Source organism: Phyllostomus discolor, chromosome 12 (genome assembly GCF_004126475.2).
Source record: "Phyllostomus discolor isolate MPI-MPIP mPhyDis1 chromosome 12, mPhyDis1.pri.v3, whole genome shotgun sequence".
Classification (NCBI taxonomy): domain Eukaryota; kingdom Metazoa; phylum Chordata; class Mammalia; order Chiroptera; family Phyllostomidae; genus Phyllostomus; species Phyllostomus discolor.
Window position 1 is genome coordinate 34,347,788 of NC_040914.2, and position 27,765 is coordinate 34,375,552.

The 27,765-nt window shown below is 48.7% G+C and overlaps 1 protein-coding gene across 1 annotated transcript in view; it reads right to left on the minus strand.

The window, feature by feature from the left end:
• Nucleotides 1-27,765, minus strand: part of FAM189A1 (family with sequence similarity 189 member A1) — a 187,699-nt gene that overhangs the window by 77,197 nt on the left and 82,737 nt on the right. The gene's annotated exons all lie outside the window — the stretch shown is intronic.

Sequence of the window (27,765 nt, forward strand, 5' to 3'; positions counted from 1 at the left end):
TTCGCAGCCCGCGCTCAATCCACTGAGCTACACCAGCCAGGGCTGGACAGTGGTTTTAAAGTGGCTGTAGTAAGCTCAGTAGCCACACCATGTCTGCCTAGTGGCAAGTATCCTAAAGCTCCACTGAGGGATATGTGGGCTCCAGCAGCCCCCTCATGGGGTCCGGGAAGGAGAAGTAGAAAGGGAGAAGAGGCGTAAGAGACGCAACGACCAAATGCAGAGAGAGGAGAGAGAGGAAGAGAGACACTGAGAGACACACAGACGCACTCAGAGAAATCCTAACGGGGCGATTTGATCAACAGGCAAACTGCAGGTATTTAGTCCACGGGACAATGGCATGGTGACTACAGTATTTTTTTTAAAGAATCCTTTCTTTTAGAGACACAGACTTTAGTATTTTGAAATAAAATGACATGATGTCCCAGGTTTGCTTGAATAACCTGGGGAAGCGGTGGGGGAGGGAAAATGTTGGTAAGACAAGAATGGGGGGTGGGGGCTGGGCTCGGTTGTAGCTGAGCGGCTGGGGCATGAAGGTCCAGTGCATTCATTCCCTTACTTTTGCACATGCTTCGAGTCTCCACGGGTAAAAGTTTTAAAAAGGACGAAAGACGTAGGTTCAGATCCCAGCTCTGCTCCTTAGTCATGTACCTAATTTTTTAAAATCTCTGGTGTTTGGGGAACCTCACTTTCTTCACTCTTCTTTTTTTTTTTTTAACTTTTCTTTTTCTTCCAGTTCCTTCCTTTTTGAGAGGACACCTACACCTAAGTCATAAGGCAAATTCACACTATGACAAAGGCCCAGCACATGTTCAGAACTGAACAAAAGCTAGTTCTTTATACTTATGCAAACACAAATCAAAGAAATACGTAAGTATTATTCAGTCAAATTACTGAAAATAGTTTGTTAAACACAAAATCAAGGTAAGACTACAAATGATGCTTTAAAGGACAAGAAAAAAATGAGGCATTTCAGTGTGATAATTACACAAAATGGCAATGTTACAATGAAAATAAATCTATGCCCAAGTGGATCCTTCACCTACTGTCAAACTCAAATACCAGATACAACAGAGTTGCCTTTTTTTTTTTTTTTTTAAGATTTTACCTATTTATTTACAGAGAGAGGAGAAGAGAGGGAGACAGAGAGGGAGAGAATGGTTGCCTCTCATGCGTCCCCTACTGGGGACCTGGCCTGCACCCCAGGCATGTGCCCTGACTGGGAATCGAACCAGTGACCTTTTGGTTTGCAGGCTGGCGCTCAGTCCACTGAGCCACACCAGCCTGGGCACAATGGAGTTATTCTGAGCAACATTCATAAAACTACATATAGTTACTTCCATATGTAACACTGAATTTGTGGGACCACAGATGTTATGCTGTCTCTTGTTCCTAAAACTTTGCTGACATATTCAATCTGCTGTTCCATAAAAAAACACACACAGTAATCAGAGTACGTTAATTATAAAGTCACAGGCAAAATACCGGTCCTTTTAAAACACCCTAGAAAAGAAGATCATTAAAAACGAAGAAATATTTTCATACAAATAGTCAGGGACAGACTTGAAAGCATTAGAAACTCAATCTGTATACCCTTGAGATTTACATTCAAAGACAATCAAATTTAAATCCACCACGTGTGCGAAATGGAACAAGACTCTCCCATTAAAATTACCATGACTGCTGGTTTGGTAAAACGTTTGTGCATTAGACAAACCAGCGGAAAATTCGATACTATGTAATTCCAGTAATGTTCCTGCCCAAAAAAAACACGGGTTTGACCACAGAACAAGGAGAGATGACGCTGTGGACTCCTGTGGGTCATCTGCGTTACCGCATCAGAAGCCACGCCCCCCACAGCGGCAGAAAGCATCGGCGCGGCAAAGCCCAGAAAAGCCACATGGGATGCAGGGAAGCATTTTCAGAACGAACCCCCCCAAAAGACCTGAGGTCAAGGGCAGATGAATAAACTGGTGACGTGATCAAACCAGAAACTGTCACACAATGACGTGTGTCACAGGCGTGGCTTTCCCACAGGGCCACCTGAGTCATTTTGATGAGTGAAATTCTTTTGAAAATGGGCACTCACTGAGTTCCCCGGACAGCACCCCCTGAACTTAGCTCTTGTAATTAACAAGCAACTCCGGAATCGAGGTGTGAATTTTCCTTGGCTCTTGACAGCTGTTCATTCACTGATGGCAAAATCCCAGCTACACACTTAATCATGTTCTATGGGTTGGCTTTAGCACAAGAGATGCAAACTGGTCATTTTTATTAGGTGGAAACCCATGTCTGCAAATGGAATGTTCTCTCTCCACGAACATGTACCGCCCGGTAGCCCTTCCCACTGCAAAACTGGTCTGAAAGAGATGCCCGTTTGCTAGAAATCACACTTAAATTTCAAACCTAAAATGGAACTGTATGTCCCCTAAAATACCTACCCCCCTTTTTTTGAAGCTATGAAAAGTAACAATGCCTCATTTCTACACCTGCTTTGTAGTCTCTAGCTGTTACAGAGCCCTGCATGGAGGTGCCAGAGGGCTCCCTCCGCTGCTGTGCGGATGCTGGAGACAGTCGCAAGTAGTAACGCAGCTGCCTGGTTCCTCCCTTTGAAATGAACGGAAGTATGAGAGACTGCGTGAGGGCTTCCACACCAGCCACAATTAGCATACGAAAGGTACCCTTCAAGTTCTGGAAACTGGCAAGACTTTAGAATCTCGGTGCCAGGAACCCGGAACAAAGAACGAAAAAGCATGTGTTTGTGACACCGTGCAGGTCTTCCAAATTCTAGTCACTCTGGCTTTCCCAGGGCCTCACGTTAGGGAAAGTGGAGCGGGAGCGAGGAGGCCTGGGCCAGACTGCTGCTTTAGAGCATCAACGAGCTGCCTTGGACAAGAAGCTCAGCCAGCCCAAGTTCCTTCTGCAGCCACACAAGGATGCTGAGATCGAATGAACTGCAAGATTGCTGGCTGAATCCGCAGCTCTCCCCTCTCATCACCGAGAACCAATTATTTGCTCAGTCACGCCTACAGAGTGAAATCTTCTTGAAAACCCTAAGCAGAGGGGTTTGGAGAGCATCCAGGTTGCTGAACACGTGCACCTTGAGAGGAAGGTGGTGGGGTTGGGGGGCAGAAACATTGGTATTTTGTAGTTTCTCTGACTTATGCATTCACTGGCTGATTCTTGTATGTGCCCCAACTGGGGGTCGAACCGGCAACTGTGGCGTATGGGTGTTACTGGACAGGGGCCCATCCCTGAGCAGGGCTGCCCAGGGCCACCTGTAGTGTATGTGGGTTCTTGACTTCATGCAGGAAAGATTTCACAGCACGAGTCCAGGTGGCTGTGAGGGTCCGTTTACTGAAGCTGGGGACAGTGAGACAGGGAGGGGCTTAGCGTGGAAGCAGCATCAGGAGAGCCCAGGCTGAGCTGCCCTCGCTCACTGGGACGTCAGAGAAGAGGGGACCTTGGGGACAGGCTCAGGGGTCAGCCTGGGACGAGCTGCCACTGCCCACTGCCTAGAGCATAGAAGACGCGTGCCTGTGAGGAAGACATGGGGGAAAGAGAGTGTAAAGGGGATGGGGGCTGCTCCCCAGAGGGAGTGCCTTCCGCCTTGGGGACCGTCTGCCCCTGGCTGTAAACTGCTCGGCCACTGTGTCCCGCTACCTGCCTCCGTTTCCCTATTCCACTTGCCAAGGAGTGTTCCTAGCTCCTCCCTGACCTGTCTTGCGGGGACCGCGCTCTCACGGACCGAGCTCCTCGGCCAGGCCTGAGCTGTGTCTTTGTATAATCAATGCGTGATCTAGTAAGTAAACTGTTCTCTTGAGCTCTGTGAGCAATTCTGGCAACTTCGCAAACTCGAAGAGGGGGCAGGGGGAACCCCTAATTTGTGACTGAATCGCACACAGGTTGTGAATAACCCAGGACCCACTACTCGAAGTGGGCCTCTGAAGTGGGGGGCTGAGTGGTTAGCCTGTGGGGTCCGCACTGACCCCGGGAAGTGTCGGGATGGAACTGAACTGCAGGACACCAGCTGGTGTCCAGAGGGGCGGGGCTGGCTGTGTGGGAACCCCTCCCCCCACATCTGGTGACCAGAGGTCCTGCACTGAGAGAGCAGAGAGAAACAGCAGTTTTCTTTTCACGTGCAAAAATATCTATAGGTATGAATACATGCATGTGTTAGTACACATACACATAGTTCCACGTGTTGTCAGTGAAAGCCCCTAGAAGCGCCAATCCCCAGAAGCAACAAGTGTACCCTATACCCCAATTTCGGTCCCTAACACTATTTTCCAATAAAAGGGCTCCTTGGAGAAACAGCTGCTTCTAGGCCTGGGGCAGGAAATACAGAAGACGACCCGGACCGTTGTGTAGTAACCAGAAAGTAAGGGACCGGACGGACATCACCTCACAATAACATTGTGAGCATGACGAGACCTGGGGGCTAACTAGAACAATTTTGGCAACATGATGAAGTAATATTGGACCATAACCCAAAGTACAAGAGAAATGCCCATGCGTTCATAGGGATATAAATAAATGACTGAATAGATACAGAGCTGAGCGAGAAGAGACAAGTCTCCTGTGCAGAAGAATTACAGTGGATTTACGGGGCTGGTCTGCCTTCATAAGATATAACCCCCCCCCTCCTTATGACTGGGCTGCGCGTGACAAGGGGACACTCCGGAAGCGGACGGTGTGAAGCTGAGAGAATGGGGCAGCTTTACAGAGGGGAACCCTACAGCGACTCAGCCCCGACAGTGCGAACCCTCGGTATCAAGTGGTGAACGAGGGCGGCGCTTTCCTCTCCGAAGCCACCGCCCCCCGGCTGCTGGGGGGGGGGGGGGGGAACCTTCAGACGAGTCGCAGGAGAGGGTCGCCCTGCGAAATACCCCTGCGGAGCCCTCGAAACCGTCAGGGTCACTGAAAACCAGGCCAGACGGAGAGACGGAGAGACGGAGAGACGGGCACAGGCGAGAGGCCCCTCATGCAGACGTGATGCCCGGAGGCAAGCTCTGGTCTCGAATGCAATCCCGGAGGGAAAGGACGTGGGTAAAAAACGGAGGAAATCTGAATAAGCCGGGGACTCGAACTCGTGAAAACGTATCAGGATTGGCTCGCTGATTATAAAAACAAAGCGCACGGTCTTCATGGAAGATGTTGGGAATTCTTTACCCCCCTCTGCCATTCTTCTGGGAGCCTAAGACTGCTCTCAAAGACGAACTTTATTTTAAGAATAGAAACCGCCATCACGAAGCAGCGTTGTCTCAGACAGCCACGCCCCACCGGACAGCCACGCCCCACTTTGGGGCGAGCGGCGTCTGTAAACAGTGTCTGTTGCTCGGGGGAACCCTGGGATGGTGTGCACACGACACGAGCACGCACGGGGCAGGCGGGTGAGCGTGAGCTGTCTGCGCTGGATCCAGTCCCCAAACGCAACGCCCCGGCCGCGGCGTGCGTGTTACACACAGGCAGGGTGCATGCTCGCTAGATGGAGGGAAAAAGAACCTTAGGGCGCAGGTTAAAGCGGGGGACGCTCGCTCTCTATAACGCTGACATACCCCAAGGGTTACTTTGTGACCTCTAGGCATGACCCCTGAACTGGGAACACGGAGTGGAAACACAGGTGTCCCCCCCCCCCCCCCGCCCCCCGTAGGGGCCAGCGACAGGGTTGTGATCGTGCACAGGCGGAATGCAGGCCGAGCCCCCCGCCCCCCATGTGGGAAAACCTCGTTCCTCCCCAGGTCCCGTCTTCCCACCCTCACCGCTCAGCGAACACAAGCACGGGAGCTTGGGGGCCGCCATGGCTGACAGTCCCCGCTCCACGGGAGAAAGCACCGAGGAACCGAGGGTCGGTCTTCCCAGCCGCTTGATCTGTGCCCTTCGCTTCCCTGTGGGGCTGCAAGCTCAGCTCCGGGGAAGGTCTAAGTAAGGGGAGACCCTGGAATACCTAGAACCACGATAGACTGTTCTGGAAAGAGCTTCTCCAACATTGTTATCTCTATTTTTCCATCATGATTAAGCGAATATGAAAACCTAAATTGCATTTTTGGGCAAATCTACTAAAAAAATACATCCTTATCATGCCCTGGCTGGGTAGCTAAGTTAGTTAGAACATTGTCCCGACACACCAAGGTTGCAGGTTCGATCCCCAGTCAGGGCACATACAAGATACAAGCAATGAGTGCATAGATAAGTGGAACAAAAAAATCAGTGTTTCTCTCTCGCGCTCATCAATAAAACAAAATAAGTGAAAGTGAGCAGAAAACTCCGAAAGAAAGATGCTATAAAAATTCCGAGAAAACACAATTAGAACTTAAGACTCCACTATAATTCTGCAGCTGTAACACTAGGTTTAAAATGCAAGATCCGTGGTTACCTCTAGACCAGAGACACTCAATTATTTATACTGATTATTTACAGGTAGCTCTTAATGGAAGTGGCCATCAAATGTTTTTAAGGAAGAAAACAAGGAATAAATTCTCATTTGGCCAAAGAGCTTTGGGTAGTACTGATGGGCTGACCTTCCGTTCAGCCTGTGACACTGCAATGAGCAAACAGAGCTGGTAAGAAGCCAGGCCGCTAACAGCCCCGCCCTGCACCACAAGGCTGCACTTACCTGCCGTGGTTAGAGACGCTAAGTGAGCGTGCTGCATTTTCCTAAAAACTCTCATGCTTGGATTTGACGTGTGAGTCTCTCCAAAACACATTCTAACTAGTGCACACGGACAAGGTAGGGTTCACGGCTAGAAATTGGGAAGAAGGTCAGAAAATGCCCCTGATAAGACCCGCTGGGGGGACATGAAGAATGACATTAAGAAAGGGTTGTTGTCTTGGCTGGTGTGGCTCAGCTGGTTGGAGCATTGTCCCATAGACCTAAAGTTTCCAGGTTTGATTCCTGGTCAGGACACATACCTAGATTTTGAATTCCATCCCTGGTCGGGGTGCCTATGGAAGGCCACCCGATTGATGCTTCTCTTTTGCACTGATATTTCTCTCTCTTTTCCTCTGTCCCTTCCCTCCTCTCTAAAAAAGCAATGAAAAAATGTGCTGGATGAGGATTAAAAGAGAGAAAGAAAGAGAGAGAGAAAGAAATGGCTGTCAATGTGATTCTGAGAAACCAGGAACCGTCTGGGAAAGTGGTCACAATCTGCCTTCGGAACAGAACCAGGATGAATATCAAAAAGCTGCAAGAAACAGGAAATGGAATCCTAACCTTGGACCTGAAGAACGTGGGCCCACCCAGGAACCTAGGAGGCACCTTGGCAGAGACCAGTGAAGAAGGAAGGGGGTTGGTGACTGTACCTTCAGCACTGTGCCCAGGGGGCCGCCTGGCCAGTGCCAGCTCTGCCCTGATGCAGGGCCCCCCCCCGGGGCACCTTACAGAAGCCCTTGCTCCCTCAGCTCACACCTCATGGGCATCATGGGTCGGGGTGCACGTGTGCAGGCAGCAGGCACAGTACCCCAGTCCCTCCTTCCTGATTAGTATCACTACTCTCCCACTTTCCCTGATATGATAACATTTTATCCCTTTTCTCTTATTCTCAAGGAGAAATCACCAAAGTCACTAGTTTTCAGAGGCTGGCCTCTGCTATGGGCTGACCTGCGTCCTCTTAAACTTCCGTCTCCTGGGGGCCTCACGCCCAGCCCACGTCATTCCCACTTCCGCAGGCCCCTCAGCAGGCGCATGGCAGAGCACTGCTCACAAGGAAGGTCTACCAGATGTCCGAGCCCAGGAGAAGTTCACCTAGAAGGCAACGACCTAACACTGCCACCACCCGCCCTCCCCCACCATCCCCGCAATGCCCAGGCTCTCCCACCGGTGCTGTGGTTCTCTTCCCAGCTCCCGCCCCGGCCTCTGGATCGGCATCCTAGACACGTCTTCCCAGGTCTTGGGGCAAAACGGCCAGGATTCACAGGTTGGGGGCTGTGCGCTGAAGTGCCGTTAGATTTCAGTTCTTCCGTTGTTAGGGAAAACTGTTTTCACTGTGCGAGGCAAGGGACATTGATTGGAGATTATGAATTTCCTGCAGCCTTCAGAGAACGGTGTTCTGTAGCTGTGAACGGCAAGCTGGCCAGGGCTCCCCGGATCGATCCGGAGCAACGTACAAAGTGTTAAGTGAAATCACAGAACTGAGATTGACTGTGGATCGTGGAAGTTCTCGTCTGTTTACAACATGATCAGAAAACAGGAATCCTTCCCAGTGGGTCTGTGTACTGTTGTGGCTGCAGGCTCACCAACCTCGGTTAGCCCAGGAGGGAGGGAGGCCAGGTCAGCGCCAGGGGGAGAGATGCCCGCCCCCTTCTGCAGACCCTCCCTGCTGTCCGGTCACAGGGAGACTGTGTTATGCTTGTAATTCACAGTGCAGGGACAGGGCACACAATGCAGAGAAATAAATGGCACCAGCACATGGCCAAAGAAGTCAGCGTCCACCTTCCCTATGGATTTCCAGACTTTGAGATCGACTCCGAGGGACAGCAGTTTCTGAGTTGAGACAAGTCGCAGCTCTGCCTCATGGAGGCTGTAGGCCAAGCTCTTCACATAGATTGACATTGTTTCTTTAAAAAAAAAAGATTCTATCTATTTATTCTTAGAGGGGAAGAGAGGGAGAAAGAGAGGGAGAGAAACTTCCATGTGTGGTTGCCTCTCCCACACCCCCTAGTGGAGACCTAACACACAACCCAGGCATGTGCCCTGACTGGGACTTGAACCCTCGACCCTTTGGTGTGCAGGCCAGCACTCAATCCACTGAGCCACACCAGCCAGGGCTGCACTCAGTGTCTCCAACTGCCCTGTGAGGCGTGCCATGGACTATGTCCTGTTACAGGTGGGGAACTGAGGCACACAGGGAGTGGCAATTTACTGGTCAATGGCAGAGGTGCGACTCTGACCCGGGGAAACCATGCTAAAAAACACGAGGTTGTGACACTTAATAGGTATCTGACTAATAGGCAAGTCGCTCCATTTTCAAGGGTCATCTTCCTTACCTGTCCCATGAGACTGAGAATTCTGAAAGGTGTTATGGGCACCTGTGTGCATGGGCACCTTGCCCACGCTGGCGCAGATGTGCTGCAGAACCAGGGATGCTGTTACTGCCACGGTTGAGCCGCCCGGACCCACAGGGAGGGAGCCAGCGCTGCTGGTGGCACCAAAGCGGCTGGCATGGGACGGCTTAGACAGAGAGGTCACGGCAAGTGCCACAGGTCCCCTGTGTCTCAAGAGTACAGGGAAGGTGGCTGTGAGCCGGGCGGGGCTTAGAATGGGAGATGGGGCCAGGAAAGCTGACGGGCATGACCTCACCGCTGGAGGCGGCAGTCCCCAGCCAGGGCCCTGGGCACAGAGGGGAGCCTGAGGCAGGGGAGGTGAGCGGCTGTTTCTTCCGGTCACTCCCTGTGGAAAACCGCCCCACCCCTCAGCTCCCCCCATGGTATCAGGCATCCATGCGACCGGGCTGACTCACAGCCCGGCTGCCGGCTCAGCACCGGCCCTGCGTCGCCAAACTGTCCGACTCGTGTTCTTAAAATAGACGCAAACTCTTCTTCTTTTCACACGCGTGCAAAACGGCCTGCCCTCCTCTGTCATGGCAAAATGAGGGGGTTCCAAAATATCGTTTTCCAAATAAAGCAACTGCGAGGGGCACAGCAAACGTTTGCCACTCACATCAGAATGTGGACGACTGAGTCCCAACAGACACTGCTCCCCGATGACTCAGCTTCCAACTTCCTGCTGCGTGCACCCCCATGGCCTCGGGGCCAGCAGCCAGCCCATCCCCGGTATTTGAGACCAGGTAGGGGTCTGCGGCAGTGATTCCAGGGCCGGCCTTAGCAGGACGGGCCCTCTCCTGTTTCTCCAGCTCTGTCCTGAGTCCATCCCCTGCAGAAACCTTGGGGCCAGGTGCCGCATTGCTGACTTACTCCAACGCTGCCCGAGGGCTCGGTCCAGCCCCAGTGTAGGGTCTGGGAGGGGGCCGGTGAGTGTCAAGCTCTTCCCAGAGGTGAAAGCAGGAAAGCAAAGGGGAAAACCAGGAAGGAAAATAAGAATGTGTTCTAGTGCGTGGGGAAGCGGAGAGGCGTGCATGGGGACTGAGCACGTGTGATGAGAGGGAGCCCCTCCAGGAACCAGCTCCCAGCTCTGGGACGTGGGGACGACCTCTGAGGCGAAGACAGGAAGGGGGAACGCAGGCCCTGCAATGCTCGGTCCTTCCCCCGCCATATGTCACCGGAATATTTCAGTCATTAGACCCGAACTAAATAGAGACGTAATTTACCAAATAATGTTTTAATGACAACGGCAGCGGCACCCAGCCGCGCTCTGATTTCTGCGCAAGTTCAAGATAAATGACAGCTCCGGACGCTGCGGAGAAAGATGTCTCATTAGGAAGATTTGCAAGTGGGAGGAACTGCCAGGGGAAGCCACGCAGACTCGGCGCTGCGAAGTCAGTCACGCGCCGCGGAGACGACACCGCTGCACAACAAACGGGCGGCAGAAAAGCCGGTCCTGGTGTTCATCCCCCCAACACGGATGGTGTCTGCCTCAGTCCTGCCCTGACTAAGGCAGGGAAGGCCATGTCTTTGCCATGGCCATGTCTTTGCCTTTATGTGTTTATTTCTTTAATCCCCGCCCGAGGATATGTGTATTGATTTTAGAGAGAGAGGAAGGGGGTGAGAGAGAGAAACATGCATCATTTGCCTCCCCTTCACATTCCGACCAGTGATGGAACCTACAGCCTTCCCGGTGTGCGGAAGATGCTCCCACCCACTGAGCCACCCGGCCAGCGGTCTTTCCCTTCAGATGCAGCCACGAGACCGATATTTTTTTGCCAAAAAAGATCCTGTTTTAACTGAGATTTTATGTATTTATTTTTAGAGAGGGGGAGAGAGGGAGAAAGAGAAGGGGAGAAATAAATATGGACGTGAGAGAGAAAGATCGATCAGGTGCCTCTCATCTGTGCCCTGACCAGGGACCGTACCTGCAACACAGGTGCGTGCTGGGAAAAAATACCTGTGGTGAGTGGCAGGGCATAAACGAAAACGCAATAAACCTTTATCTTTCTACATAACCGTTAACGAGCCTCTGAGTTGTGCTCGAATATTTTATTTTTTTTAAAAGATTTTATTTATTTATTTTTAGAGAGGGAAGGGAGGGAGAAAGAAAGAGAGAGAGAAACATCAATGTGCGGTTGCTGGGGGCCGTGGCCTGCAACCCAGGCATGTGCCCTGACTGGGAATCGAACCTGTGATGCTTTGGTTTGCAACCTGCGCTCAATCCACTGAGCTACGCCAACCAGGGCTGCTCAAATATTTTAACATAAGTCACCAAGATCATTCGGCATCTTAGCCCTTAAGACCCGCAGCTCAAATGTTTATCGACTGCAGTTGCAATGAAAAAAAAAATATCAGGCCAGAGGAGCAAAGGCCACGGGATGGGATGATGCGTAGCCGAGAGGGCCACTTGCAGCATTCCCCTTCGTCACAGACGGAGGTGGTGGCCCTGCTGAAGCCAGGTGGTCGGGCTGGGGCTGTATCCTTCCTACAGGGCTGGCTTCCCCGAGGTTCAGCGGGTCCTTGCCCTTGGTCTGAAAAACCTGCTCCCGCCAGGGAACGCCAGGAGGGCGTGAAATCCTGACCCGCGTCCCACGGTCGATGACAGGAAATGAGCAGGCCTGGTGTCACGTCCGCCCCACTGCAGACACCACACACGAGTGGGACTGTGCCGTCCTGAGGAACGCAGGGATCGACATGCACGGAACGGCTCAGTCGGGCTCGTGCCCAAGCTACACTGCACACACACACACACACACACACACACGAGCCTCGGCCGTGCACACGTGCATTGGGGCTCTGCGACTCAGCGAGCATGGTACCTGTTGGCAGGGCGCGCTGGCGGCCCAGGCTGTAAACTCACAGCACAAGTGACAGCACAAATTGGAAGCATCCCCCAGCTGCCAGGGACGGGAAGACAATGTTTCAGCTTCCACTAATATGACATGCTTCTCAGGGATAACACAATACATTCACAGCAAGGCAAATTGAGAGCGCGGCGTGCCGACCCAGAGTCAATGAACACGGGGCTGCTTTCCATTTCCCGCAGACACCAAAGACAATCTCACCCCCGGCCGTCGACATCTCAGAGGGCCCCCCCCCCCACCCCCGGTATCACGAAGTGCAACACTCGGAACGAAGCTATAGGTGATTTATTATTTTACACAACTTTTCAAATTAAGGGCATCGTGTCAGATGAAATAAGCCAGCCAGAGAAAGAATCTCATGAAGGAAATGAACTAACAAGCACAAGAGAGACAGACTCATAGACAGAAAAGGGTCAGGAGGCCTGGGGGAGGTGGAGGGATTGGCCGAAAATAAAAAAGAGAGAAAAACTCATGCACGCAGACAGCAGTGTGGGGACTGCCGGAGAGGAGTCGGGGTGGTGGGGGAGGTTACGGGGGACGAATGGTGATGGATGGAGACCTGACTTGGGGTGATACATACACAGTACAGGGTACTGATGACGTGTTGTGTGGAATCGTGCACCTGAACCCTATATAATTCTGTTAACCAGTGGCACCCCCATAAATTCAATGAGAGACCAAACTAACTTATTCATTTTACAAAATTAGGTGTGACGACAGAGTGTCTCTAGTTGATGAATTAAAAAACTGAGATTTAAGTATAGTACTTGATGTTATGGAGGTTAAGTAAAAAAGCGTACAGCTGCATTAGAAGACAGTCTAGCCTTGACCAGTGTGGCTCAGTTGGTGGGGCATCGTCCCACAAAGGTCACGGGTTCGATTCCTGGGCAGGGACTGTGCCTAGGTTGCAGGTTCAATTCCCTGTCAGGGCTTGTGTGAGAGTCAACTGATCAATGTTTCTCTCTCACAGTGATTTTTCTCTCTGTCTCTCTCTCCCTACCTTCCCCTCTCTCTAAAAATAAATACATTAAAAAAAAAAAGAAGAAAACAGTCTATCTTCTAGCAAATAAAAGGTCAACCCATAAATGGGTAAAGGTAATTAAGTTTTTAAAAAATGGTAATCCAGGCACATTACCTGGTGACATGGATGTAACCCCCAGAAAAAATTTAAATAAAATTATGAAATTTGAGCGTCTGAGGAATGGAGGTGGCAGGGGCAGAGGGACAGAGGACAGTGACCTTGCGGCCACCTGTTTGGGACCGGAGTTTACACCTCATTTCCTACTGAATCCTCTGCCTCTTACTTACTCACCTGTCGCAATTTAGAACATTCTGTCCCCTAAGCCTTTCTGGAATGCACACATGCCATCCATCTTCACCCAATCTGGGGCCCGACTGTTGCCTCTCTGATACATTTCTGAAGCAGCAAATATTGCTAATTCTACTATTTTTCTTGGCTGGGTATGTTTTCATTAGGTGCTTTGCTGTGTTTTACTTTTCAAATGTAAATCTTCAACCTATAGGGAACTTCCTTCCCCATCTTGTGTGTGGCACGTTATTCTCCCTCTTTTCTCTCCTGCAAGGCCAGCTGCACACCCGGCTTGGGGTGAAGAGCTGTCCATCCTGGTGGAACCAGTTTAAGTAACATCATTTCTGCCACGAACCAAATGCCGACACATGTGAGTCTGCTTCTGGGCTCTTTATTCTGTCCAGTGGGTCTGTGGGGCCCCCCTGTACTAGCACTGTGCCATTTGAAATATTATGGCTCCGTGATAAATCTCAAGACCTGGTACCTAAGTCCCACTTACTAGATCTACTTCAGAATGCGCATGGCTATTCTGGGATCTTTTACTCTTCTTCTGTATGCATTTTAGGAGGACCTTATGAAGGTTAGGGGAAAAAAATCCCCGAGGTTTTGGCAGGAATTGCATTTAGTGTAGGGGTTCATTTAGAAGGATGTCATTTTCCTCACACCCAGCTTACCGGCCTGGAATATGCTCTGTCTTCATTTAATTGAGATTTGTGTGTCCCCCTCAATGAAGGTCTTTTGTATATTTTATTACACTGAACTTTAACTTTTAATTAAAATTCTTAATTACAGTTTTAAATTGGTTTGTACATTTACTTGTAAAGGCTACTTGTTTTTTGTAACTTGGTCATATCTAATCTTCTTATGGGTTCTAACAGTCTGTGGGTTTTCCTAAATTTCCTACGGAGATAAACAGTTTGTGAATAATAATAACTATGGTTTTGTTTTCTTTTTTAATTCTCATACTCCTGATTTACTCTTTTCTTGGCTAATGGCGTTGGCTAGTGTCGCCAGGACAAAACGGAATAGCAGGAAGAACAGCAGGCCTTCCTGTCTTGCTCCCAATTTAATTCCAAACATTTACGAAGTTTAATACGGCATATGCCATGGACTTTCTGTGCACACAGCCTACCAGGATAAAGCAGTTTCTTCCTACCTGTGTTTTTTGCGGTTTGTTTTTATATTATGAAGTTGACTGAATGCTTCTGCAACATCTATTGAGAAAAATCATATGGCTTCTCATCTTTAATTTTTTAATATGGAGAATTGGTGGATTTTAAGTCAATCTGCTCTTTTTTCCTAAAATGAAATGTATTTAAGTTATAATACATTTTAATGTAAGTCTCTAGAATTGATTTTATGTGATTTTTTTTTTGCCATCTTGTTCATTAGTGAAACTGGCTTATAACTTTCTCTCCTCTAGTTTTTTTTATATCTAGTTTTGCTACTTGTTAAATCAGATTAAGAAAATAAGTCAAGTGGTATTCTCCTCTTTTTCTATTACTATTTCTTAAAGTGTCATTAAAATTCACCTGTATAAATAAGTCTGATGTCTGCCAGGAAACAGGGAGATTTTAGATCTGAGTTCTTTAATGCTTATTTCTCTATTTCAGTTTTCTATTTCTTCTTACATTAATTCTGGCTCCTTATATTATTTATGAAACCTAGCCATTTAACCTAAACTTTCCAATATATTTGCATAAGATTGCTACTTATATAAGGTCTCAAATCCCTTCTTTAGGTTATGTTCCTTTTTAATTCTTCTATTCATGTTCTCCATTTTATATTAATCTATAACAGAGATTAATGTACGTATAACTCTCCTCAAACAATTTTTGGTTTTTTGACTGTCAGGTTTCTTGGATTTTAATTTCATTACTCCTCTTTTAATCTTAAATTGGGGTTTTTTTTTGGTGAATTGATTACAAACAGGAATTTAAAGTTAATGCTGTTGTTTTTCAAGTTTGAAAATTAAACTCTGAAAAATGAAAAAACAAAAAAACAAAAAAACCTGGACACCCCCTTCCTGAAAAAGTTGTCAACCTTTACTACTATTCAGCAAGAGACAAGGAAACTCATCAGTATTTCATTTATTCAACCATCGTGACATCTTTAGGATGATCCCTATAATGATTTAAACACTGAGGGTGTGTGAGATAAAATCCCACTCCAAGAAGGATACAAATGCAGAATTTTAAAAAATATGATTAAGAAGATCAAGCAGCATCTAACACTCATTTCTTTGTTACTGAAAATGTGCCAGGCACCATTCTAAGTCTTCCACATGGACTTTAATCCTCAAATGATCTGCCACAGAAGGATGAAAGGTACCATTATCATTATTCCCATCTTATAGGTGAAAATCCCCAGGAAAGAAGAGGGTAACAGCTAGCAAGCAGTAGGCATATACCGCAAATCACTATTAATAGCAACGAGCACATTACGTGTAATCTTGTGTCTTTCATGGGAGTTTCGTTATGTTATTAACAGTTATCAAAGCAGATCAAGTGCTGTGATTATTCGTTTCATGACTCTTTTTCGTGCGTGTAAGATCACATTTTAAAGCCCCCTGGTTTCAGGAATGCAGGCATTCTCTGCTCCTGGCTGTCTTCGCCGCCTGCCTCCCCCACGTGGCCTCTCTCTGTCAGCCGTCAGATGTGTATCGTCAGCTCATTCATCATCTGACAGATTTACTCACTCGCTCATCATCTTGCCATTTACGAGCCTGTCCTTCTGCATCATCCTCCACACCCCAGCTGTCGCTCATTCCGACATGCCAGCTGCCTGCCAACCTTTGCCAGCCACACCAGCACTTTCCCTCGGCCGTTGCCGCTCTCTCAATGGGTCAGGTCATTTTATGCCTGTTTCCTTATTAACTGGCCTTTGCAGATTCCCTAGATCTTTTTTCTTCTCATTCCACTACAGTCATTTGGTTCATTTTCTTATTATCAGAGGAGATTACCCATCCCTTGTCATCTGACAGCTTTTCCCATCCCATTAGTCAGGAGGCATACGCTGGGTTCTAGCTCTTGTCTCACTAGATTAAACGCTTCCACGTTTGGCTCTGTGTTAAGTGGCTGAGGATTTGCACGAGGGTGACATTTAAATTAGCATGTATTCACTGAGGCACGTGGCTATCTGGAATAAAATGCCCATTTCCCTTTCCTAGGGAGGGAGACCTAGGATATCAACAGCACTTTGCGAAAGATCGCGTAGCAGCCTTTAGAAAGCGTGTTTTAAATATTTAATGCATTTCCTCTTACTGCACAAAAGTGGGGGTATGTGATCTCCCAGGTTGTTGAAAAAGACTCTTGAGTCTCCCGTGCACTGGTGCACGTGGCGGTGCGTGTATTTCAGAAGGCGAGACAGAACCAAGTTCCACACGCAAAAGGGAACTGGGCATGAAGAACACGCCCCTCCCCCACGTGAGCCCCTGAAGGGTCCTGCCTGGACAGGCTGTGTGTCTATGCATGTGTAACTGTGTACTGTCCATGCATGTATATATATGTAAGTATGTACGAGAATGTGAACGTTATAAATATTCCAGTTTTCCCCGTGAGTGATTTCTAGTTTCATACCACTGTGTTCAGAAAAAGTTCTTGGTATGCTTTCAATTTTCTTAAATCTTTTAAAACTTGCTTTGTTATATGCATATGATCGATTGTGGAGGTTGTTAGATTTGTGCTTGAGAAGAACGCGTCGTCTGCTGCTGACGGGCGGAATGTCATGTGTACATCTGGTAGGTGCCTTCGCTCTGAGTGAATCCGTTTGCTCTACGTTAGGTTTGTCTTGGTCTTTATGTATATGTTGGTTAGGTTCATTTGTACTTAATTCAAATCCAATGTTTCCCTGTTGATTTTCTGTCTGGATGATTGATTTATTGCTGAAAGTGCGGTTCTGCCCTGGCTGGTGTGGCTCAATGGATTGAGTGCCAGCCTGTGAACCCAAGGGTCACCGGTTCAGTTCCCAGTCAGGGCACATGTCTGGGTTGTGGGCCAGGTCCCCAGAAGGGGGCATTTAGGAGGCAACCACACATTGACGTATCTCTTCCTCTCTTTCTTCCTCCCTTCCCCTCTCTGTAAAAATAAGTAAATAAAATCTTTTTTTTTAAAGAAAGAAAGTAGGGTTCTAAGGTCCCCCACTATGACTATTGTATCGGTGCCAATTTCTCCATTCAGTTATGTTACAATTTGCTTAACATAGGTAGGTGCTCCATTGTTGGGTGCATACATATTTTCAATTGTCATATCCTCTTGATGAACTGACCCCTTTATTCAGACGTTGTCTCGTGACACTTCTTGACTTACAGAGTATTTTGTCTGATACAGTGTATAGCTACACTTTTCTCTCTTCTGGTTTCTCCTTACATGGGATGTTGTTTTCCAGCCCTTCCCTTTCAGCCTACGCGTGTCCTTAAAGGTGAAGTAAGTCACTTGTTGGCCTTATTGTTTATATAGTGGGTCTCACTTTATTATTCATTCATATATTCTATGCATTTTTAATAAAGATTTTACTTATTTTTAGGGAGAGGGGAAGAGAAACATCAATGTGTGGTTGCCTCTTGAGCGCCCCCTAATGGAGAGCCAGGACCACAACCCAGGCATGTGCCCCGACTGGGAATTAAACTGGTGATCCTCTGGTCCGCAGCCCACGCTCAATCCACTGAGCCACACCAGCCAGGGCTCACTCTACACCTTTTAATTGGACATTTTAATCTATTTACATTTACAGTGATTATCAATAGGTAAAAATGTACTAATGCCATCTCACTAGTTATTGTTTTTGGCTAATTTGTTGTTGTTGTTGTTCCCTTGTTCCTTTCCTCCTCCCTTGCTGTCTTCCTTGGTTCCTTTGCAAATTTTTTATTCTCCATAGTGGTATGCTTTGATGCCCTTCTCTTTGCTTTTGTGTATCTTTGCTTTTGCTTCGTGGTTCCCAGGAGGCTCACATAAAACATCTTACAAATATAGTAGCCTATTTTAAGCTGTTATCAACGTAATTTCAACCACATACAAAAACCCTATCCTAGCCCTGGCTGGCATAGCTCAGTGGATTGAGCGTGGGCTGCGAACCAAAGCATCGCAGGTTCGATTCCCAGTCAGGGCACATGCCTGGGTTGCAGGCCATGACCCCCAGCAACCGCACACTGATGTTTCTCTCTCTCTATCTCCCTCCCTTCCCTCTCTAAAAAAAATAATAAAATAAAATCTTAAAAAAAAAACCCTATCCTTTCACGCCTCCTCCCAGCATTTTGCTTCTGATGTCCCAATATACAACTTCTGTACTGTGCACCCGTAACGAATTACTAGCCTCGGTTATTTTTAATACTCTTGCCCTTTAGCCTTTATACCAGAGTTCAGTGATTAACACACCACCATAGTACAGTATCGGACTGTTCTTAACTTGACCGTACACTTGTTTCTGCCCATGTGTTTTATGTTTTCCTCTGTTTCCACGTGACTAGTGATTGCCATTTCATTACAGCTTGAAGACCTTCCTTCAGCATCTCTTACAAGGCAGGTCTAGTGGTGATAAACTCCCTTGGCTGTTGTCTGTCTAGGAAAATCCTCCCATTTCCTTTACTTCTTCTGAAGGATAGCCCGGCCAGGAAAAGTATTCTCGGTTGGCAGTTTTTTTCTTCTGGCCCTTTGACTGCATCACCCCGCTGTCCCCTGCCCTGCCCAGTTTCTGCTGAGAAATCTGCTTACGATGGTCTGTGGCAGTTTCCTTGTAGGTGAGAATTTTTTTCTCTTGCTGCTTTTAAAATTCTCTCTTTACCTTTGATTTTATTGGTTTAGATTTATTTTTAGAGACAGGGGAAAGGAGGGAGAAAGAGAGGAAGAGAATCGTCCATGTGCGAGAGAAACATTGATCAGTTGCCTCTTGCACGCACCCTGCCCGGGGACCTGGCCTGCAACCCAGGCATGTGCTCCTACCGGGAATCGAACCGGCGATGTTTCACTTTGTGGGATGATGCCCGACCCACTGAGCCATGCTGGTCGGGGTTCCATAATACATATCTGTTACTCACATAGCAGGTGGGTACATCAAGACCTGTGTTTGTCAACAATGCCACATGTGTGAGAAAGGCAGACCGTTTCATACCTTCTCCTGACATCAGTCTGCCAATAATCAATGTAATCGATTTGAAAATTTCTATTAGTCCTTAGATCATACTGTGCCTACACAGTGCTGTCTTAAATCAATTTCAATCCATTTTTCTATCAACTGTTAAACTGAATACAGCAAAATAACCAAATGTGATACCTTTGCACATACTTTTCACTCCTACTCAGAATTTTTGTATTTTAATAAAAATTGAAACCTATGATAATTTAATACACAGAAAATCAGGGTAAAAGAGGAAAGTTCCAATATTACCATTACTGCACAGCATAAAAGAATTCAGAGAGCAAAGACAGGGTCCATGAGTAATATGCTTCATTAAAAGAGGCTGGACATTTGAAAGAAAATCTGATAACTAATAGCCTATACGTTACAATGTTTAAAACCTGGATAAGTACAGGCGGTTCCTCAGAACAGCACATTAATTTCACTTTCAATTAGTGCAGTTCAGCATTTTAGTCTTATGACTTGTATGCTTGGTAATACTTTGAAAATGAACTGTGCCACAGACATGTACATCACATACTCCGGAGCCATAATAATTTTTCTAATGCTACATCTTTATAACAGTAATTGCCTTCCTTCTGAAAGAATACGCATTTTGAATCTAGAGACACTTCATTTATTACTTTTCTCATATTAGAGCTACCTCAGCGTATGAGATTTTTTTTTTTTTGGTCTTAACGACTTTTTTCTATTAGGAGCACATGAAGGCTCCAGGGCAAAGGAAGTGCATTAGGAAGGGAGGCATTTTCGAGGTGGCGGAAATTTCTAAGCCGGACGTCGGACCACTGTCTCGTCAAGAACAGACCACACAGGGAGAGCCACCGTGCCCTCTGAACGAGAGATGCCTTCGACACACCGTCACATGCAAGAGGCTATGAAATCTGCAAGACTCGTCGTGAATAAAGTGAGCTAAAGTGCCGACACAGCAAAACATATGCATGAAACACATCACCAGCCATCACACTTCTCAGTAAGGTTCTCAGTAAGGAGCCGTCCTGACCCTCCTCCCTGGTCGGCATCTGCCAACCACAGAAGCTTGCTTAAACCACTTGGACCATGAGACAGAAGGCCTTCCTTTTTTAAAAATTTTTTTTAAAATCTTCATCCAAGGATATGTTTCTTGATTTTAGAGAAAGGGGAAGGGAGAGAGAGAGAGAAACATCGATGTGAGAGAGAAACATCTATCGGATGCCTCTCGTACTGGGGATCTGGGGATACTGGGGAGCTCTGACTGGGGATTGAACCCACAACTTCCTGGTGTATGGGATGATGCTCCAACCAACTAAGCCACCTGGCCAGGGTGAGAAGATCTGCTTGCTCTGAGAGTAATCCCTCATTTCCAGACCATAAGCTCTGGTGATCAGGTCAGTGCTTGGACACAAGGAGGCCCTAGAGCCCCTTGGGGTCGAGGAGATGGCTACTGAAGCATCACCAGGAAGGGCTTCTCAGAAGCCACCCCACACACAGGCAGGGCTGCCGGGGCAGCCACCCACCTCCCAGTGCTGGCAGTGCGCAAGCACCGGTGGGAGAGGAGATTCAAGCACCAGTGGGTGTCTCAACCACCTCCACTCCTCGCTCCCCAGAACGTCTGCAGTTGGATTTACTCCCAGACCCTTGGACTTGGCGCTTTTCTTGCTTCTTGGATTTGCTTTATGTTGGTCCATGAGCCTACAAGGACGCCACTGAGCAGCCCACCTGCCCAAAGGCCGCCTGCCCAACAGGTAGGCTGATCCCTGTTCTCACCAGCAGTGGTGGTCTCTCCCCACTTCATCCGCAGTGCAAACAGGCCACCAAGCAGAGAGCAGGCCCTCTGCATGCAGGTGGACCCAGAGCGCCCTGTGCAAGCTCTGGCAAGTCCCGCCCTGGCAACCGCGACCAATGACATGTTGCTTCTAGAAGGGACATGCCCTTCACTTGCCTTGCAGGTCTGTCGTGAGCTGGTGTGTACAGATAGCAACGGGGCGGCACGTCTTCCCTTCACCTTTCTAAATAAAACACTGTGACCCAGCTCACTCCCTGACTCGCCAAGTTCTAACTAGCAGCTATTTCCTCTTATTATCTTCTATTGCCCTTTTAATACTTGGTGGCTGTTTAGGTTTTTTCCATCTCGGCCCACTTCCTCATCGGGATCCTACACTTCTCGAAAGCGCGACCACGCCTGGTGCTTCTTTGCTGCCACCTCATCACCCAGCTTGGGGCCTGGCGCGAGGTCTGATAGTTTTCTGGAGGACGACAGTGGCACCACGGGCTCTGAGCTTTACCGTGGGACCGTTGTGAGACCTACTATGTGCTGGCCACGCCCTTCACGTGTCCGGACAGACAGAACACACTGCAGGCTATGGGGCATGCTGCTGGGTCAGCGCAAGGATACACGCGTCAAGGTCACCCACTGAAGAGCCCCAGGAAACACATGAGCAAAGCACCCGTGACCAGTAGCCGGTGAGCTCTTCTCCCCTGGAAACGTCCTTCAGCTGCGCTGATGCCCACACCGGAGAGACTAAGGGGTTTGTCATAACCAAGGAACGCATCAGGGTTGGGGGTCCAGCACACGCAACGCGCCTCATGGTACGTGGACCAATGGGCGCAGATGAGGAGCAGACCACTCCAGCCGTACATGCAGACGCATGCGCAGAACAAGTGCACGCCCCCATCCAGAGGTGCGCAAGGGAAACACCTGTACAATGGACACCTGGGTGCTCCAGCAGCCTCCTGAGCGCCCCGAGATAACCTCACCCAAAGAGGCCTCACTGCCCTCTGGTCTCTTCCTCTCTACGGAGAGTCATTTTCCCCAGATGGGGCCAGGGGAGTAATTCACATTTTCTGAGAAGGTTCTCAACAGCCATTCAGAAGCAAGAACCAGGGAAAAGGCTATTACGGTCGGTTCCACGTACCATTCAAAGAAATGCATTTCATCCATTATGCTTTTAAGCACACGACGACCTCATTAGGTGTCTTGGTTTACCTTGGTTTTTAATCTTCTTATCCAAGCTCACTGACTTTTGAAAAGAAAATGTTTTTTTTTGTATTGAAATGATTGGGGTAACACTGGTTAATAAACCACGCAGGTTTCTTTGCTGTTGCTGTTGTTGAGTTTAGAGAGAGGGCAAGGGAGAGAGAGAGAAACAGTGATTTGTTGTTCTACTTATTTATGCATTCACTGATGGAAACTGCAGTGTTGGCATATCGGGACGATGCTCTAACCGAGTCACCTGCCCCGGGCCAACCACACAGGCTGCAAGTGTAGAATTCCGTAATTCATCATCCACACACCGCATCACGCGCTTACCACCCAGACTCAAGTCTCCTTCCCCCACCACGCATCCCCCCTGGGCCCCTGCCTGCTCCCCCAAACCTCCCCCTCCCCGCCACCCCACCCGGCAATCACCAAGCTGTTGTCTGTGTCTCCCCCCCAAAAAATAATGTCTTACTACATTTTCAATTAAATATAAGCCCGATGAGCCAACATAAAAGAATTGACACTTAGAAGCTGTGACTATAAATGACTGTCGTGTTGTAAGAAAAAGGGGTCTTTCATCAATGAGCATTTTCAGTTTCCCTGGGCCTTGAGTGGTTTCCCTATGTCATGTTTTAATTCATTCATTTTAGTCTCGATTCCTGGTTAAGCTCTCTTTCCCTGATGAAATTTAATATTGTTGGTGAATTGAAAGACAAGCATATTAGTCTATTTTTACATATGAGATGGGGGTTTTAGAAATTCAAGCTGCTTTCTTTGCAAAGAAAAATTCTGGCTTGTTTGTTTTCTTAATTTTTATTATATATTTATTGATTCCAGGGAGAAAGAGAGAGAGAGAAGCGTCAATAATTTGCCTCTCATACATGCCTTGACCGGGGACCAAACTTGCAACCCAGGCAACGTGCCCTGGCCGGGAATTGAACCCATGACGCTTCTGTTTCCAGGCTGAAGCCCCAACCCACTGAGCCACACAGGCCTGGGGCTCTGTGTGCGCACTCTCCTTTCTTGTCCTCGTCAGCACTTAATGAATGGAGCCTTCGTCTTCCATGCGCTCAAGCAAAAACACACTCTCTTGAAGAGAGGCCACATTCGTGGCTATAAGAAAGCCCCAGAGTAGATTTATAACGAATTTTCTGAATAAATAATGATGTCGAATACATTTACATGAAATATATTAACCTTTCACTCATCTCTATTTTTCAGTAGCGTATTGAGGTTCTGTTTGCGCTCCATTCATGGGCTTGACAGGAAGCCCTGCGGGCTCTCTGCGACTTGTATTAAAGGTTAAAGTGATTCAGAGTCCCCCCCCACCCCCCACAAAATATGGCCGACTAGATGAATGTGTAGTGAGACCAGGACCGGATTTCCGATGCCACGGCAGGAAATATATGTGAGCGCAAAAATTCTGAGACACTTTAAAAAAGAAGTTAATGTATGCGGCAGAAGATTTTTAGCTTCCTTCCATTGGAAACCGATCAGCATATCAATGAAGGGGGGGGAGAGGAAACCTGTCCCAGCCCAGGCCCTACCTAGTCCATTTGTCACAGATCCAACCCCTCGGCGTCTGCATAGGTCATCAAACACTGCCGTGGAGGGGGAAAAAAAAAACAAAACAGAAATAGCAGAATTCAAGCGGAATGGAAAAGCAATCAAAGCTGTTTTTTCCCCCCAATGGTTGTCTTCAGGTTTCCAATCAGGCTGACACTATGGTAAAAATCGGGCCTGATTTCTCCAAACTGGGGACTGAGTGTCAGGCACTTGTCCCCACCACTGCTGGGACAGCCCCAGTGACCTGAGCTGCAGGGGGCGGGGCATGTCCTCAGGGGTGCCCAGCACGGGGATCCTGGGGCTGCCTGCCTGCCTGGGTCCCTCAGGACGGCCCCTGCCCCATCCCAGACGTCTGCTGGAAAGAATTCAAAACTATGCAAGCCCCCTTGTTTGAGAAAAGGAAATAGAAAAACAAAAACTCTTCCCCTCTTTGGCTGCTTCTTATGAACAAGGAAACCAGGAAATAAATGGATTGGACGTAGAAGTGTTTTTTGTAGCCTGCACCTCCAAGGAAGCTGGACGTCTGCCTCAGTAAGCTACAGAAAGACGGCTTTTGTCTGTTTGTTTGTTTTGTTTTTGTTTTTGTTTTTGTTTTCCTGTTAATCCCCAGTAAGGCAGACTAGTACAATGATTAAGGCAGGGGCCCGGGAAGCCAGTTGGCCTGGGCCGGTGACCCACGCACCCTTTACCCCTCCACGTGTCCTCTGCCTCAGTCCCTCCTTTGGGTGTGAGGACAACAGAGGGACCCCACCAGGGTGTTGTGACAACTAAGTGTTAGCAGTTGCTCCTCCAGCCTGCCCACTCTCTCTCTCTCTCCCTTCGAGAGTGTGCTATCCCTTTAAGAAATCCTGTCACTGCCTCTTGGGGAAGAAAAAAAAACAAACAGTTAAACCTTGAGACTATTTCAAAAGGGCCTGGCAGTACGTACATTCGGGCTTGTCTGCATAGAAGCATTCTGCCGGGTACAGTGCGCACTTTTTGCCCAAAGTGTTGAGGCGGAAAAATAAGGGTGTGCATTATACATGGATAGTACTGAAATACCTGATATCTGTCCTTGTGTTTTGTAACTATTTCTTGTCCCATAATACGTTGAAAAACAAATGCTAAAATTCCTTTATAACACAAAAAACAAGCATCTAAATACAAACACATAAAAAATTAAAATGAAAGTGTTTTTTTTTTTCCTGAAAGTTTGGGCCAAAACCATGGGGCGGGGGGGCATTATACAGGGTAAGATACTGTAAACAGAACTGATGTGATAGCTCTGAGGCCATAGGTGTTGCAGTGACTCTGGTGGTTCTGGCAGGCAGGCAGGGTGCAGAAACACCAGCAGAGCCCTGGCTGGTGTGGCTCAGTGGGTTGAGCATCAGCCTGCAATCAAAAGGGTCACTGGTTCGATTCCCAGTCAGGGCACATGCCTGGGTTGCAGGCCAGATCCCCATAGGGGGCTCTCAAGATGCAACCACACACTGATGTTTCTCTCCCTCTCTCTTCTTCCCTCTCTCTCCCTTCCTGCCCCTCTCTAAAAATAAATAAATAAAATCTTCAAAAAAGTAAAATAAAAAGGAACACCCGCAGAGAGGTTAGGAGCCTGGGCTCTGAGGTTGTACTGTGGGGGTCCCCCCCGGGCTCTACCACAATTCCACTGCCACGCCTTGGACATGACGTCCAAACCCACCTCACAGACTGGCACTTAGAAGAGAGCTTGGAACTTGGAGAACAATCAATAAACGTCAGCAATCACCGTCGTCATTGCCATTGTCACCACCATCTGCGTGGCCCACACCCAGGGCCAGGTGCCTCTGAGCCTTCACAACGGACGATGATGTCGGAGAGAGAGGGAGGAAATGCAGCTTTGCCTGCAGGAAGATGAACCCAAGGGTGCCTTCCGGGGCCTCCTAGGAAGCCTGAGAAAGTCCCTCCAGTCAACAGGGACCCCCCAGTCCCACAGATCCCAAAGGCGGCCTTCATATCCCGGCAGAACCAATCTGGGTGCGGTGGGGGGCAGGGAAGTAGGAACTACAACACACATCCCCTCCCGGGCGGGGGGGGGGGGGGAACCACCAGCCACACCAACTGCCCACATCACCCACGTGGCACCTCTTCGGTAAGTGTGAGCAGAGTAACCACGGGTGGGCTGACCTCAGAGCACAACAAGTATCGCCAGTAAGGACGCGGGCGAACCAAGAGACCAGCTGACCTGGGGGTGGGAGGCGGGAACGCAGCTCAGAGAGGACACCTGACGTGCAAAAGGTTCCCATCCATGCCCTTGTGGGAGACCGCGCCTGTAACACGGGTGCTTCGAGGGCCTCGAACCCAGCGTCACGAAAGGGAGGAGATCAGAGAACAGCTGGGAGGCCACCGTCTGTCACCACGGAGACCTGAACAGAGGGGGCCCACAGCCCAGAGCCTCTACCCCCGCGGTGGCCTGGAAATGTCGTCAGCACAGCTGGACTGACCGGTCGTGGTGGAGGAGCCCTGCATAGCGCCAGACTGATGGCGACGGGCCTGCCCAGCAGAGGTCGTGGCACTCTCTGTGTGAGCTGGGGCAGGGGGACCTGGGCAGAAAGCTCTGTGTGTGCGGGGGAGGGCTTTGCCGACACACAGCCTGGATGGCAGACTGACACCGAGCGATGCTGAGATGCCAGATGGTCGTGGCATCTCACCACAGGGCAGGCGCTGGAACCGCCTGCAGGGGTGTCCAGCCCCCGCGGCCCACGTGTGGCCCAGGAGGGCTGTGAATGCCGCCCAACACGAAATCCTAAATTTACTCAAAACATGATGAGATTTTTTTTTTGCTTGTTTTCACTAGTGTTTGTGTATTTAATGTGTGGCCCCAACAACTCTTCCTCTTCCAGGGTGGCCCGGAGATGCCAAAAGGTCGGACAGACCGATTTCCATGATTAAAATACAAGCAACCACAGGATGTTTCGCTGGGTCTTTCCAGAAGTTACCTAATCGGAGCTACATAACCTGGTGCCTAGCAGGCGTGCGGCATCATACCGTGATGCCTTTTACAGTGTAATGTGAGGAAGACAGTGGTCTCAATCCCAGGAGACACCGAGCCTGTGGGGAAACGGCCACGGGAGTGTGAAAATACACCATCCTCACTGGCCCAGCTACCACTCGTCCCAGCACGCGGCCGGGCTCTGACGGAACACCGTGGGAGAGAAGTCACAGCGTCTCCCTCCCCTTCCTCCGTCTCTCCACTCACTCGCCAGGCTGGAGAGGGCAGCATCCTTCCCTGTCCTCATTGCACAGCCTGCTGCCTCCTTTCTCGTCCTCACTTGAGGATTTTTTTTTATTTTTCATTGCTTTTAGAGAGAGGGGAGGGGAGAGAGAGAAACACTGACGCAAAAGGGAAGCATGGATTGGTTGCCTCCCATATGTGCCTGGACCAGGGATCAGTGCCCAGACTGGGGACCGTATAAGTCTGGACCAGGCGTCACAGGTGCCCACACCCAGAATGGGGATCGAACCTGCAACCCAGGCATGTGCCCCGACTGGGAATCGAACCTGTGACCTTCCGGTTTGTGGGATGATGCCCAACTAAGTGAGTCACGCCGGCCAGAAAATTTCTATTTAAAAACATTTTTTAAGAGGGAAATTGCTCATCTGAGCTGACACGGTGTGGGAGAAGAGTCTTCCCAGAATTTATGCCCCCAACTCTCTTCTTGGTACCTGGAAGCTGTCACGGTGACTCACATAAAGCAGGAGGGATTTACAACCCGCGGGTCTGTGCTGTTTTCTATTTCCATTACTCTCTGGTCCGTGTCCTTATCTCCAGGTCTAATCACTTCAAGAAGAGATTTTAAATAATTGATCACTACAAAAGGAGGAAAAAGCCACGCCGTCTCTTTCACCATCCATCAGGGAACGGGAAAACCTCTCCCTTTAGT